The 13,462-nt window shown below is 47.5% G+C and overlaps 1 non-coding gene across 1 annotated transcript; it reads right to left on the bottom strand.

The window, feature by feature from the left end:
- Positions 1 to 2,278: 2,278 nt before the first annotated feature.
- On the bottom strand, positions 2,279 to 2,350 carry TRNAE-UUC (transfer RNA glutamic acid (anticodon UUC)). The gene has a single exon. It is a non-coding gene; the product is annotated as a tRNA-Glu (tRNA).
- Positions 2,351 to 13,462: the final 11,112 nt, after the last annotated feature.

Here is a 13,462-nt window from a genome sequence, read left to right as displayed (position 1 = left end):
CCACAGCCAAGGGCAGTTCACCCCTACCCCCAAGCACGCATGGGAAACAGCCCATTTTCTGGCCATCCTGCTTTTGTTAACTTCTCCTACATTTGCCACCCATCGCCCCAGGCCTGCTGGCATTCACATCCTGCCTTGCTTCTTTTCTCTGTTTGCTTGTATTCGGATTTACGTGCTTGTGATGGGGTAAGCCTTTGTATAATATATAGTGGATGATGTTTATTTAAAAGAAGAGGGAAAAGAGGGAGAAGTGAGTGATTTGGTACAGCAACTCAATAAGCCAAAACATATTTTACAAAAAAAAAAAAAAAGTATATACATATAAGATATATCTATATATATATTGGTGGTTGTGTAGTATAATATCACATACTGAGCAGAATTCATGGCTCTGCATAAGTTAGTGCACTACCCTGACAGATAAAAAGATTAATGAAAACTTCGCTCTCTGCTCGCAGGAAAAAAAAAGGGTTCTCACAGACTCCCTTAAATCTCTTGTCATTGCCAAACTTCCATTTTCCTTCCCCATGAACTCAAAAGCTGGAGATGAAAAGGCTCGGAGAAATTTTGCCAACCTCCAGCTTCATATTTTCTGGCATCGACATTTAATTATTTTTGCAGGCATGTGGTAGGCAAGTCCTTGCCATACATTTTCTTTTTTACAGGGTATGAAGTTTCCTGTGGTGACTACAAGGTGGTACCTGCGGTGGGGTGAGGAGGTGCATTGGCTTTGAAAACTGTTGTCTGTATGTAAGAAAAAGATGTGTAGGATCTTTTACATACAATAAGAAAACTTAGCCCCTGGGTGCTAAATCCCTAAACGTCTGTCCCAGCCGCAGATATGTGCGCGCTCAGCGTAACCTGTGCGTGTGACTGCTGAGGACTGGGATGTCCCGGGGCTCGATGCAGGGCCAGCCAGGTGCTCAGTGCCGTGTGAGAGGCCCTTGGGTGCTCCCCGCGGCCGAGGGCTGCTGGTGCAGAGGGACAGGGGTCTCAGCAGGGACCTGCCACCCCTGGCAGATGACCTGGGATTGGGGCCCGCTCTGGCTGACGCTGGTGGGCTCGGAGCGAGGGGCCTTTAGCCCGGGCTAGGGTGAGGGTTTGGGGGCCCTGCACGTGCAGAGGGTGCCGGGGACGGCAGGTGCAGACCAGCCCATGGGGCCGACCCCGTCGCGTTTCTGCTGCTTTCTGGCCCCGTGGCCTGGCTGAGCAGTGCCTGGATCTCCTGCGGCTCCCAAGGGAGCTTAAGCACCACATGTGCATGGCCATACCTAAGTGGTAGTGTCTTAATCCAGTCCCATCTGCTTTGTCAGGGGCATGAAACGCGATGGAAATGGTTGAAAAATGAATCTGGCACTCGCTGCTTTCCCCTTAGAGAGGACCCAGCCTCAGCCTGGCCTGTTTCCTTGCTGGTTGTCTTTTCCTGGGTTGCTCGTTATTTTGGGTGCCCAGGGTTGTTTAAAGCCTGTCCTCCTTTGCAGCTGCCCTTTCAGCTGCACCGTGGATTGGCAATTGATTTTCTTTTGCCTTTTTTTTCCCAACACAAGAATAAAAATCAGAGCATTGAACAGTATCCAGTTTTGTATTTATGGCAGATATAAATACCAGGAGAAAGAGCAGCTACGCAACCTAAACCATCCTCCTTCAGTGCTTTCCTTCCTGTCCTCATGCAGTCTTTTCCTGGGGCCTTCCTTTCTCCTGTGGCCCAGCCTAAGTCTCTGCCCTGTCACATCTGTCCCCATGCAGGAGGACAGGGGCTCCTGCCAAGGTCTGGCTGACGAACTCAGCATTATGGTTGAAGAAGATCTTCAAAATCATCAAGTTGAAGTGGAAGCCCTTCAACACCATAGCTCTTAAACCATGTCCCTAAGTGCCTCATCTACATGTTTCTTAAACACTGCCAGGGATGGCGACTCCATCATTTCCTCAGGCAGCCTGTTCCAATGCTTAACTAGTCTTTCCATAAAGATTTTTTCCATAACACCTAGCCTAAAGGCAATGGGTAACACTAAAACCAGCTGCCATCCATCTCCCTGACCCCACTGAGGCCCTCTGCGGCCAGGGCAGCTTCGCTCCCCTCTCCTTGGCCCAAACTGTTTGTTTCTTGCTGGCATCTCATCTCTCAGATGAAACCCCAACTTCAATTAAAGCTTTTCCCTCTGTCGGCATAAATGCCTTGGCTTTCAGCATCAAGCTTTCTAGGAGATGGAGGGAAGCTCCAAGATTGATCCTGGGCTATCAAACACAAAGCTGAAAATTGATAGCAAGTTATTCTGGATTCCCACACCGGGAGTCGAACCCGGGCCGCCTGGGTGAAAACCAGGAATCCTCACCACTAGACCATATGGGAGCCCTGATGGTGCAAGCAGGAGCAGTGCAGGATAATTGAGAGTGGGAAAGACTCAGAAAAGTGGCTGCCGTGTGAGAGCCCAACCTTGTGAGGCAGGCCGAGGAACACACACTTTGCTGCCGGGTGCTGCAGTTTGCTGGAGCTGCTCTAAGGAGTTAGCCAGATAAGTAGGCAGTGAGGAAGCTGCTTCAGAGGCAGAAGGTGACATGACAGATGGTGCCAATCTGGAGGGGATGGAAGCATCCAAGGGCGCTGCTGAAAGCAGCAAGTGGAGGAGGACTGGAGGCTCAGCTGTCGGGAAAGGCAAAGGTAAAGGCAACCAAGGGGAGCTTGGCTGTGCAATACGGGGCAGAAAGAAAGGTAGTGAATAAGGCCCAGGCCTGGAGAGGAGAAAAAAAGGGTAAAATGCCAGGGAAGGAGGTTATCCATATAAGTATGCTGCATATGCTCAAATTTGCAGTGCAATGGGCAAGCGTGCGCTATGGTAGCTGGTAAATGTTTTCCAGATGCTGTTCATATTCTTGTCCTTCTGATAGGTGATACCTTTTTTTCCACTGCAATGGTATCCCCTTGGTGGCAAGCTGAGGGTCAGTGCCGGGGAGAGGGGGTCTGTTCCAGTTAATTCCGTATTTGCGATCTAACTGCTGACAGCAGGTGCTGGGGCAGCTCCTCAGACTGGCCTGATGATTTTACACTGTGCACTTGGAGGGGCGCTCGGCCCCGCCGGCTCCGACGGCGCCGCCGCGTGTCCCGGTGCAGCCGCGAGCGGAGCAGAGCTGCAGGAGCGGGTTAGATCCCAGCGGTGCCTTCCCCACGCTCGTGTTGCCAGGGCCACAGAAACAGGCAGGCTGGAGCCTGGCGTGAGTACATTGCTGCTAATTTATTAAAAACAAACACAAAGTGCTTTTAAGCCATCTTACAGAATTCATCAACAGAGAGAGTCTAATTCTCCTCCTCGTCCTCCTCCAAAAAAAAAAAAAAAAAAAAAAAGGCTATTGCAACACTACTTTCCTATCCTTATAGAGCCCTTTTTGAGCATTATAATCTTCAGTTTGCAGACTGGAGACCGAGGCTCGGAGATGGGAAGGTTCAGTTGTCCCTGGCCTACCCACAGCGTGAGGGCAGAGCGAGGCCTTGAGCAGGGGTTTGCACGCTAGCCCTGTGCTCTGTCTCTTAGGCCGTGCTGCCTCACTTGCCAAGGGAGCAACAAATTCTGCACACTCATTCAGTAACACCCTTTTCCTTCAGACGAGAATCACAGAATTGCAGACTGGTTAAGGTTGGAAGGGACCCCTAGAGATCATCTAGTCCAACCCCGCTGCTCGAGCAGGGACACCTGGAGCACGTGGCACAGGGTGGCATCCAGGTGGGTTTGGAAGATTTAACATTTTTCTACAGCATCCCTCAAAATGCGTGCAATAAATTGCACTGTAATTAGACGGCAAATTCTGTTCCACCATACGAGCCTCCCCCGTGTATCTTTATTAATAGTTTTCAAATGTTGAAGTTAGGTCAACAAAGTTGCAATTGTTTTTCCCATAATCTTCCAGCCAAGGGAGGGAGTATTTACGCACATATTACTCAGAGTACTTGAGAATATGTTTGTTTGTGGCTTTAAGTAGAGGACTGCAAATATCCAGCAGCGACTGCCTGGGTTATTTGCAGTCCTGTGCTTAGGGAATTCGGCTGTGGTAGAGGAGGGGCAGACCTCACGTGCGCAGGTGCCTTTTGCTTCTGTGGGTAGACTCCAGCAGATTCAAGGGACTACTTCTGTAAGCACCATTAAATTCAGATATTTTTAAAAATTTGCCCTGGAAAGCCTGATAGGGACAATTCTTCAATGAACTGAGTGCTTCCCTGGTGCTCTAACAGGGTACTTTTTTCTCTTTTTCTTTCTTCCTTTCTTCCTTTCTTTTCCTTCCTTCCTTCCTTCCTTCCTTCCTTCCTTCCTTCCTTCCTTCCTTCCTTCCTTCCTTCCTTCCTTCCTTCCTTCCTTCCTTCCTTCCTTCCTTCCTTCCTTCCTTCCTTCCTTCTTTCCTTCTCTCTCTCTCTCTTTTAATTGTTCATTTCTTCTTTTGTTCTTTCTTTTGTACTTTCATTTTCTTCTTTTCTCTTTTCTTTCTTTTCTTTTCTTTTCTTTTCTTTTCTTTTCTTTTCTTTTCTTTTCTTTTCTTTTCTTTTCTTTTCTTTTCTTTTCTTTTCTTTTCTTTTCTTTTCTTTTCTTTTCTTTTCTTTTCTTTTCTTTTTCTTCTTTTCTTTTCTTTTCTCTTCTTTTCTTTTCTTTTCTCTCCTTTTCTTTTCTTTTCTTTTCTCTCCTTTTCTTTTCTCTCCTTTTCTTTTCTTTTCTCTCCTTTTCTTTTCTTTTCTCTCCTTTTCTTTTCTTTTCTCTCCTTTTCTTTTCTTTTCTTTTCTCTCCTTTTCTTTTTTTCTCTCCTTTTCTTTTCTTTTCTCTCCTTTTCTTTTCTCTCCTTTTCTTTTCTTTTCTCTCCTTTTCTTTTCTTTTCTCTCCTTTTCTTCTCTCCTTTCCTCCTTTTCTTTTTCTTTGCCATAGATAATTGAAAAATCCTCGTTTTGGAATCCCTTTTCTCCTAAAAAGGCAGTGAATAGTGATTCCAGAATAGCCCAGCCTTTTCTTTTAATCCATAATTCATCATCCTAAATTGTCGTTCATTCGTTGCAAACCCTGAACAAAATGTCACAGAAGCAGCATAAGAAAAGAAATCAAGCAAATGAAAAAGGAACAAAAGGGAAAGTAGCAAACCCGAGGGTACTTCTGAAGAGAAATAATTTAATCCAAAAGGCTCCTCAGCTCTCATATAAGAAGTCTGACTTGTACCATATGGTGTCATCACTTATTAGCAGAACGTGGGACGGCCTCATCCCGAGCTGTGCTGGGGCCAGTCCGCCTGCACCGGGATGTGTCAGGGTATTTCAGGCACTGACGGCCTCGTTTCCATGCGTGGACATCTCAGTTTCACCATCGCAACCAAAAAAGCACGGTAGAGATGATGCGAGGAGGCCCGTGAGGCCACAGCTATGCAGGGGACACCCGCTGTGCACGCTGCCTTGCCCGCTCTACACGCCTGAGCTCCAGTTTAAATTTCTAAGTGAAGAATATGCACAAAATTAAACTCCCTGTTTGATTTTACCATGAAAGAGGTTCTTCCAGGTTCTTCCTAGTGGTTTGCACCCAGGCTTAAAGGGTGAAATAAAATAGGGCCAGAGTTGAGAAAGATGCAATGAAGTAACCTTCTCCAGCCCCTTGCACCTTCACAAACAGGATTCCTTGAGCGATCTGGCCCGGCGTTGTCAAGACTTTCCCCATCCCACTGCTGACCATCATGTGTCTGTGATTTTTTTCCAGACCGTGCCAAGAGCTGCCACTGACTGAGCCTGATGGGCCTCCTCTGATCCCCATAAAGAGTTGTAACAGCCACGAAAATGCTGGGAAGCAGCCTGGTAGAGTGAGACTGCACAATGTGACACAATACAAGGGGGAGTCTTCTGGTGTCTGAAAGTGATATAAAGGGTTTGTATCCAGAGCAGAATTCACCAGTGCCCCCCAACACACCGGATGTCTCGCAGTGCTACACTCATTGGCAGGAATGTTGTGACATTAATCCGTGATTTTTTGAAGATGACTTCATCTGGAATGAACTCAAAGAGCAACTTTTGTGGATTGCAAACTAATCTGTCTTTAACTTTAAACCCATCAAGCTCGGGAAGTTGTAATTTGGAGCTGGCTCCTTCCATAGGCTGTGAGGTGCCATCAGCTTCAGAATTAGGAGCAGATAACTTGGACAGGCCTCAGAGAGAAAGCAGGTAGCAAGCCAGGCAGGCGAGAAAGGATCTGAGAGCTGGAATGAATCACATGAATATGTGCAAGTCTGATGCCTGCTCCTGCTCCCATTGACGTCAGTGGGGAATTTTACAGTCACCTGCAGGGGAAAGAGTATATGGCTCACTTTGGGGATGAGCAGATCCAAACTGAGTTCAAAATGCTTGTGCATATGATTGCACTGTGATTTGAATCTTGTCTGTTGTGAGCTGCTTGTGCAAGGATGTCTGAGGACATTAGATTCTGGTCAACCAGGTTCCATAAAACAAAACAGATGAAGGAAGCAAGATAAAGATAAAGATAAATACAGTTATTAACCATTCATCCCACTTGTCCCCATAGGCTTGCTGCATTCAAGTTTGAGCTGTGCTTTATATACACCGGCCTAAGTTAGTCTTGATTCTCCAAACAACATCAGCAAAAAAAAAAAAAAAAAAAAAGGATGGTGAACATCTTTCTTTGAAGAGCCTTTGAACTCAACTCAGCTGTGAGAAAGAAGGATTACACTCCTTGATCCAGCAAGGTGTTTAAACATATGCTCTTACTTTAAGCATGTGAGTGGTCCCGCTGATTTATATGAAGAATTCTGCCAAATGAAGATTCTGGACACCGCATGGTGATCACACATGGGCTGAGCTTTTGGCATGGGCAGCCCTATGACCATTCTGATGAAACTACTCATGTGCTTGGCTGCGTTGCAGCTGAAAGGAGATTCTTCGGGAGGTAGATAGGATTGCAGTACGGCCAGGACTAAAATACAAAATTTCCCAACTCCTTGCTCTCTGGCTCACTCAGCACTTCCCTCTCAAGTGTTCAACAGTGCTCAACTATTTGTAGTTTTGGAGTAAGCCACAGTGGCCGGAGAGTCTCACAGAAGAAAACAAACTTTCACTCAACATTTTGGCACTTACAGTGCTGGCTGTCACGGACACGGAAAAGAAAAAATGCAGCCAAAAGGTTTGAAGTTTGGAAAGAAGATATTGTAAAAGTTTGGTTTTAATCAGGGAGGGGAGTTTCGGGAAGCAGAGAGGAAACAACAATTCGGGTCTAATCGTACTCCTTCTGGCAAAATAGCCACCCCATGCATGAGATCACTAACAGGGCTTTTCTCCAAGCTGATAACAGAAGAGCCTGGTGTGTATGCCTTGCTCACATGCTCAGCTAAACCGGTTCCCAGATCAGAGGTTAAAAGGGAATTTTCCTTCCAGATCAGATGTACTGACTTGGTTGCGTCCTTCATGTGCAGCACGAAACCCCATCTGCTTCCCCCGGGCCCCGGCTGCCTTCCTGTGCCCTTAGATGGGAGCAGCTTTCAGTCTCGAATGACAGGTCTTCAGATTATCAAGGGACGTCAGGAGGTATCGTAGGGCCGGGCAGTCCTAAGTGCGTTGCCTGTGGTGCTGAGGAGCGCGGGCAGCAGGAGCACCCGGCACAGAGACACCCTGCACAAAGCGAAGGCCGGGCCCGTGGTGGAGCAGACGGCCGTCTCGCCTGTTATTCCACTTCCCTGCGCCTGGCCCAGGACTCTACAACTTGTTTATACCGTAGTAATCCCGAGCACTTCACGTGACACATCCCTGGCGATACATTTCGGGGCAGTTGCACTGATTTACGCTGCTCGAGGGCTTGGCCTGTATTTTCCAAAGGATCTTCCAAACTTTGCTAATGAAAAATACCAGAGTGGTCCCATCAGCAGAGGGCTGGGTCAGCAGTGCCTGGGGCTGGGTGAGGGGAGAGCCCTTCTCCCCGATCCCCCGGGAAGCCCCAGCACAGGCTCCTCCAGCCAAGGCCAGCAGGCAGCACGGGGGTGTCTGCCGCGTCTCGCCCCCTCTGCCCGCTGCCTGGAAAGCACCCGGCCCCGCTTGCAAACACTGTTCCGCACCCCTCCAAGGGCACCGGGCTTTGAAAGCCTTGACGTTGATTAACCCTTTCTGCTCTCAAAAGCACCCCAGGGGTGGTGCCTACACCACTGAGAGGCAGGCTCTACTGCCTGCAAAACACATTTCCCCTCAGCAAGATGAAGTAACAGCTGTAAGGACTTGACGACTTCTGCACCTTCCTGCCGCAGCGCAGCTGCAAAGCCGAGCACTGCTCTTGCCAGCACCTACCAGGGAGGAAGGGTTTGGCAGGAGACAGGAATCAGGAGAAGGACTGACGGGGAAGGAAGTGCCTGTTGCCCTGCTGGAGTCTTGAACCCACCTCGAACCGGCAGGGGAAGAGCCCCATGAGGTAGGGCCCAGGCCGCCCTGGAGCAGCCTCCTTGTTGCCTCATGGGCGCCACGACAGACCTCAGGTATGAGGCCTTGTCGCCCTGATGCTGCGCTGCACAGGCTCCTGGAGCGCACATTTCCCGCAGGATACCACATTCCTCCGAGCAAGGACCAGCATGAGTGCAGGCAGCCCAACGACAACTGGTGTCCAGGTGGGAGCAAATCGCTCCCTCTGTGTTTATGGATCAGTGGAGAAAGGGTGTATGGGGAGAGGAGCTGATGGGAAGACCGCGTAGAAGATAAGTCAGATTGTTCGTCAGGATTTCAAACTCTGTGTACACCAGATTATTACTATGTAAACAAGTCTTGCTGCTTTATTTATTTATTTATTTTTGTCTTCCTGGTATAGGATTGCAAAACTCATCTTCAAACAGACTTTTTTTGTTTTATCGTTGATAAAAGCAGCAGCAAGTTACATGCTTTCTTTTTGGGGTGAGGGGCGGGGATCTTAACAGAAAAGTCCCTAAAATGCGATCCATCCCCTCTCCATCACATGTCTAAGCTTTTTAATTTTTTCTCTTTTTTTTTTGTTCTTCCCTCGGGGCTCAGACACATGATGGAGCTACTGGGGCTTCTTGAGCTGCCATGCTGACTTGATAGTCAATCCAGGCCCAAGTGGAGCCCAGCTTTCCTTTGTTCAGAGCAAAAGGCCCTCTTTTTTTGTTTCAGAGAAAGGTGAGAAAGGTTGGCATTGTGAATTATGAACATTACCTGCCTTCCAACAGTGAGCTTTGGTCCTAACCTCACCGCTCTGTTAAGAATTTGTATTGTGGTTTTTCACCTGGAATTCATTTTAATGATGACCTCATGCAAGCTCTGGCAAAAAAAGAATTTAAGCTGGAACAACAAGACAGTCTCACTGGCTGTGATTACTTATTTTGTTTGGGCTATTTTGTTTTTGGAGATCCTGAAGCCTTCTTCTGGAGCCGCAACCCTCAAGAAAGCCCCTTAGCTGGAGGTGCAGTGGCTGGAGCGTGGGTAGTGCGTGTGTCTGACACGGCTTGTGCAAAGGCAGGCGCAAACCCGCACTGAACAAGCCCTCGGTGCTAGGAGCAGAATACCGAAAAGAGAACGCCTTGCCAAAATGCTGCCTGCTCGAGCCGCGTGCAAGGTGGTAGAGAAGAGCTTTTCAAAACACTTCCCCGTGTCATTGCTTATCATCTGTTAAGCAAGTATCTGTCCCCTGCATTCATCCTGCGAGCAGTGCATCCCCCTGCATCCTCCTAAAAGCAGTGGGAAGAGCAGAAAGCAGAATGTGACGCGCATGGCACAGGCACCGGGCCTGGCTCAGGAGCCGACGTCCAGACTGATGCATTCCTGAAGCTCAAGGGAGCTCTGCATCGTCGTGTCTCAGCTCAGCCCCTGCTCCGAACCTGGAGGGCAGTTGTCTGGAGACCTCAGGGTCTGGTGTTGGCTCCCGCAGAGCATGGCCAGCCCTGAGCGGCTGCGTGGGGCTCTGCTCGGCACTTGCACCACGTTGTGTGGTGGGAGAGGGTCAGGCTGGTCTCAAGGGAGTTTCTGAGGTGGAACGAATGCCTGCGGAAGGGATTTGTTAGGTCCAGATAGGCAAATTAAATGCAAATTGTGCACCTGATTTTGGTGGGAGGATTTTCCATGCGAAGTTGGCAAGGGTACTTTAATGAGTATCATTAGACTCAGCTAACACTGCATTTCCATGTAGGGTTGCCTAACTCTCTTGCTGTGCTTTCAAGCTGAACGCATGTTTTCAATTATTAACATGATTAATGGGAATGTGGTGACTTGAATCCCAATGAGCTCTATCTTGCTATCACATGCACAACCCCACAATACAGGTAGTGATTTTTAGCAGGTTTGGAAACCCTTAATTAGACCCATCACTGTATGAAGCCCCTCGGTTGCCCCTTCTTGAGCACCACAGTGCGCACAGGAGCCTCGGAGCCGCTATGGTTCTTGCCCTGTGTCTCCAGGCGTACGAGGCATGAAAGTCAGCATCCAGGAGCCAGTTCCACACTGTGCTATGCCTCCTTGGCATGGGGTTTGGTCACGAGTCTCAGAAGAACTCAGTAATATGAAACCAGCCTCCTGCCATCTTCATCTGGAAAAAGCTCCAGGAGTCATAAATCTCCACTTCAGCCATGAATCTCCAATTTTGTATGAACTCTAAACCTTTTGCATTCTTAGTAGGCAGATTTTCCTAAGGCTGACATCCTTTCTACTCTGCCGCATGTCTTTGAGTAAGGAATATGGTTCAGTATCTGGAACAAGAAAAATACACTTGGAAATCTTTTTAGTTCCTCTCCAGCTGCCAAACTAAGAAATCATCTCTATACATGGACCCTTCCCCTAGTATCAGTTATATCCTGGCCTAATTTCTTCTGACATAAATCTGTTATCCACCCAGAATCTACAGGATGCGTGTATTTACTGAAGGTCCAAAGTACAAATCGGGAAATATTCTCCTTCAGATTAGCAGAAGCAAAGTACTGCCATGAGCACTGGGACTAATGAAGCTAGTATTCCCATCGATTGAGTAGAAGTTCCTATGTAAGCTTTCCTGGGGTTGCTACACTTCTAAATTTGCCACCTCTTGCAGATTCCCTGGCTTCAAATGAACGTTAGTTCATGTTACAGCCTTTATCTCTGCTACGGTGTGGACAGGGGCTGTCTCCTCTGTCTGGATGCCTGTTTTCATGGATTCTGTAAGGAATTAATTATCTCCAATTATGTCCGGAGCTGCTAAAGAGAGAAAAAGCAGGCAGGAGGACACATGGAGGATGATTTCATTAATCATTATTTCCATGGGAAATGTAACTAAGAATTGCTATGCAGTGCAAGTGCAGATGGTTTTTGCAGTATCAGCAGTATGTGCACATTGTGTGCACAAGATAGTTATAGAGGTAGCATCAAGAAGCCATGCGACTAAATCTGATTGTTACTTTTGAAATATTCTATGCATATGTGCATCTGTGTATTTACACACCAACACATAAATGACATGTCCTTGTCTGTCTATATGCATATATCTGTGTATATGTGTGCATTTATCTGTCTAAGCAAGTCATATATATTTAGACAGAGTATGCAGCGTTGCCCAGATAGGCTGGTATATGGTTATTTGTCATACCGTACTTCAGCCATATACTTTTTCTTTTCAGATTTACCAAATCTAACCAATAGGGTGCCTATTTATTAGGATTCCTAAATTTCCTGACTGAAAGGAGCAGGAGTGTGTGTATAGGGAGTGTATGTGTGTTTAATAGGTGATGTAGTCATACAAAGGTTGGACTCACTAAGATGAGAGATGCTCGCATGAGGCAGGAGTGGTGAGGCCATTCCAAGGAAGGAGCTATTGCCGCAAAGATGGACAGTCTGGAGCAGCCTGCTCATTCTTCATTTTTCTGCAAGCAATTTTGCTGTTAGTAAACACAAAAATTCTTGCTAAAAGAGTAATCAGAACAGGTTACAATCAGTATATCCATGTGTGACTGTAGCTGCGATCTGTGCAAAATAGACCTATCTTGGTGATGAACTATGAGTGCCTGGCCTGTAAACTCTCCTAATTGAATCTGTACTCACTGCTGTTTTGCTTGGGTGAGCTGAAGTGGAGGAATCTGGAGTTTTACCAGTTAACTCATGGCAAGTTAGTAAAAGCCATGCAATAGGCTCAACATGGTTGTTGCTGTGGGTGTGTGATCACGGAGGAGGTGCTGTCAAAGAGTAACAATTTTTGGTAATTGCCAAGCATGGCGAGAGGCAGCAATCCTCTGTATTTCATTACCCATCCTCTGAGATGTCCAGTTCTGCTGTGGAAGCACTTTTAGGAAAAGAACCTATATTTAAAGTCAATAGAAGTCTGAAGAAATCGCAATTTTCTTCTGTCGCCAGCACTCAGCGCAATAAACTTCTGGGAGCCTATGGAAAAGGGAAGGCAGAGGGCAAAGCGCTCTTGTGTCAGGAGCATCAGTAGGACAAAAACAGTGAAGGTGCTGTGTTTTGGTTGGGGCAAGGTTGGCCCACATGTGGGACCTCACATCAAAGCAAGATGCTGTTCCAGCAGGAATCTCCTCCAGGCTGTGAGCCCTGGTCGGCACAACTCTTCACTGGCATAAGCCAGAATAAAAAGGTTATGAGAAGTCCCGGGATTTCAACTGGGAAAGAGAAGAGCAAAGGGCTTTTTGGCGTGTCTGGCTGTGGGCACGTTCTTCCTGCTTGCTGTGTCGGCCCCCAGGAGCTCTTTTCCTCCCCCTCCGGCTTACTGGGCTGCCTCCCCTCAGGGGAGCAAGGCCTGTTGTCCCGCAGATGTTTGCTGTGGTGCGGCCTGCCCAAGCAGCTCCCCTGGTGGAGTGTGTTAACAAACCTCGGAGCCTGGCTGTGAACAGGAGCACCTCGCGGCTGCAACATGTGAGCAGACGCAAATTTAATTCTCCTGAATGTCCCTATATCAACAATCCTTGAACGTGACTGAGATAAAACCTATCTTCCATTTCTAAGGTGGATGGAGAGATATTAAACTTCCAGAAGAGCTGGGAACCGATGACACAGAGTCAGACTTGAAGCATCACCATAATCTACTTCCTAAAAGCGCTATGAAAACCCCCTTGCCCATGCAAGAGGAGGCACTTGGAGGCTTCAGCAGAGGAGAAAGGGCCAGCAACCCAGAGGGGCTGGTGCTGCTGCTCGCATGCCCTGCCGTCTCCCACACACCGAGCACCTCTCTTCAGCTGGAATCAGTGCTGTGAACAAAACCACACTCTTCCTTCCATGTTGTTTCCAAGTGCAGTCAATTTTAGATATTGTTTGACAAAGGATGTTTACTTTGCTGCTGCTTCTTGCAGATTTTAACTCACGAACAGTACTCAAACCTCTTGATTAGGAGGTTTTAGACCTACTTTACCAGCAAGGCACTACTGCAGCACAGTAAGTAGGACTCTGGTGAATCCCAGTGCAGACATAAGGACCTGAAAGCACAAAGAAAACCTCAAGATTAATTTTGAAAGAACCACGTGGATTTAGCTAAGATAT

This window comes from Tinamus guttatus, unplaced genomic scaffold (assembly GCF_059628265.1).
Source record: "Tinamus guttatus ecotype Peru unplaced genomic scaffold, ASM5962826v1 Tinamus_guttatus_pri_ptg000601l, whole genome shotgun sequence".
Lineage (NCBI taxonomy): Eukaryota > Metazoa > Chordata > Aves > Tinamiformes > Tinamidae > Tinamus > Tinamus guttatus.
Note: the sequence above shows the minus strand (reverse complement) of the source record. Positions and strands in the feature narration are given on the sequence as shown.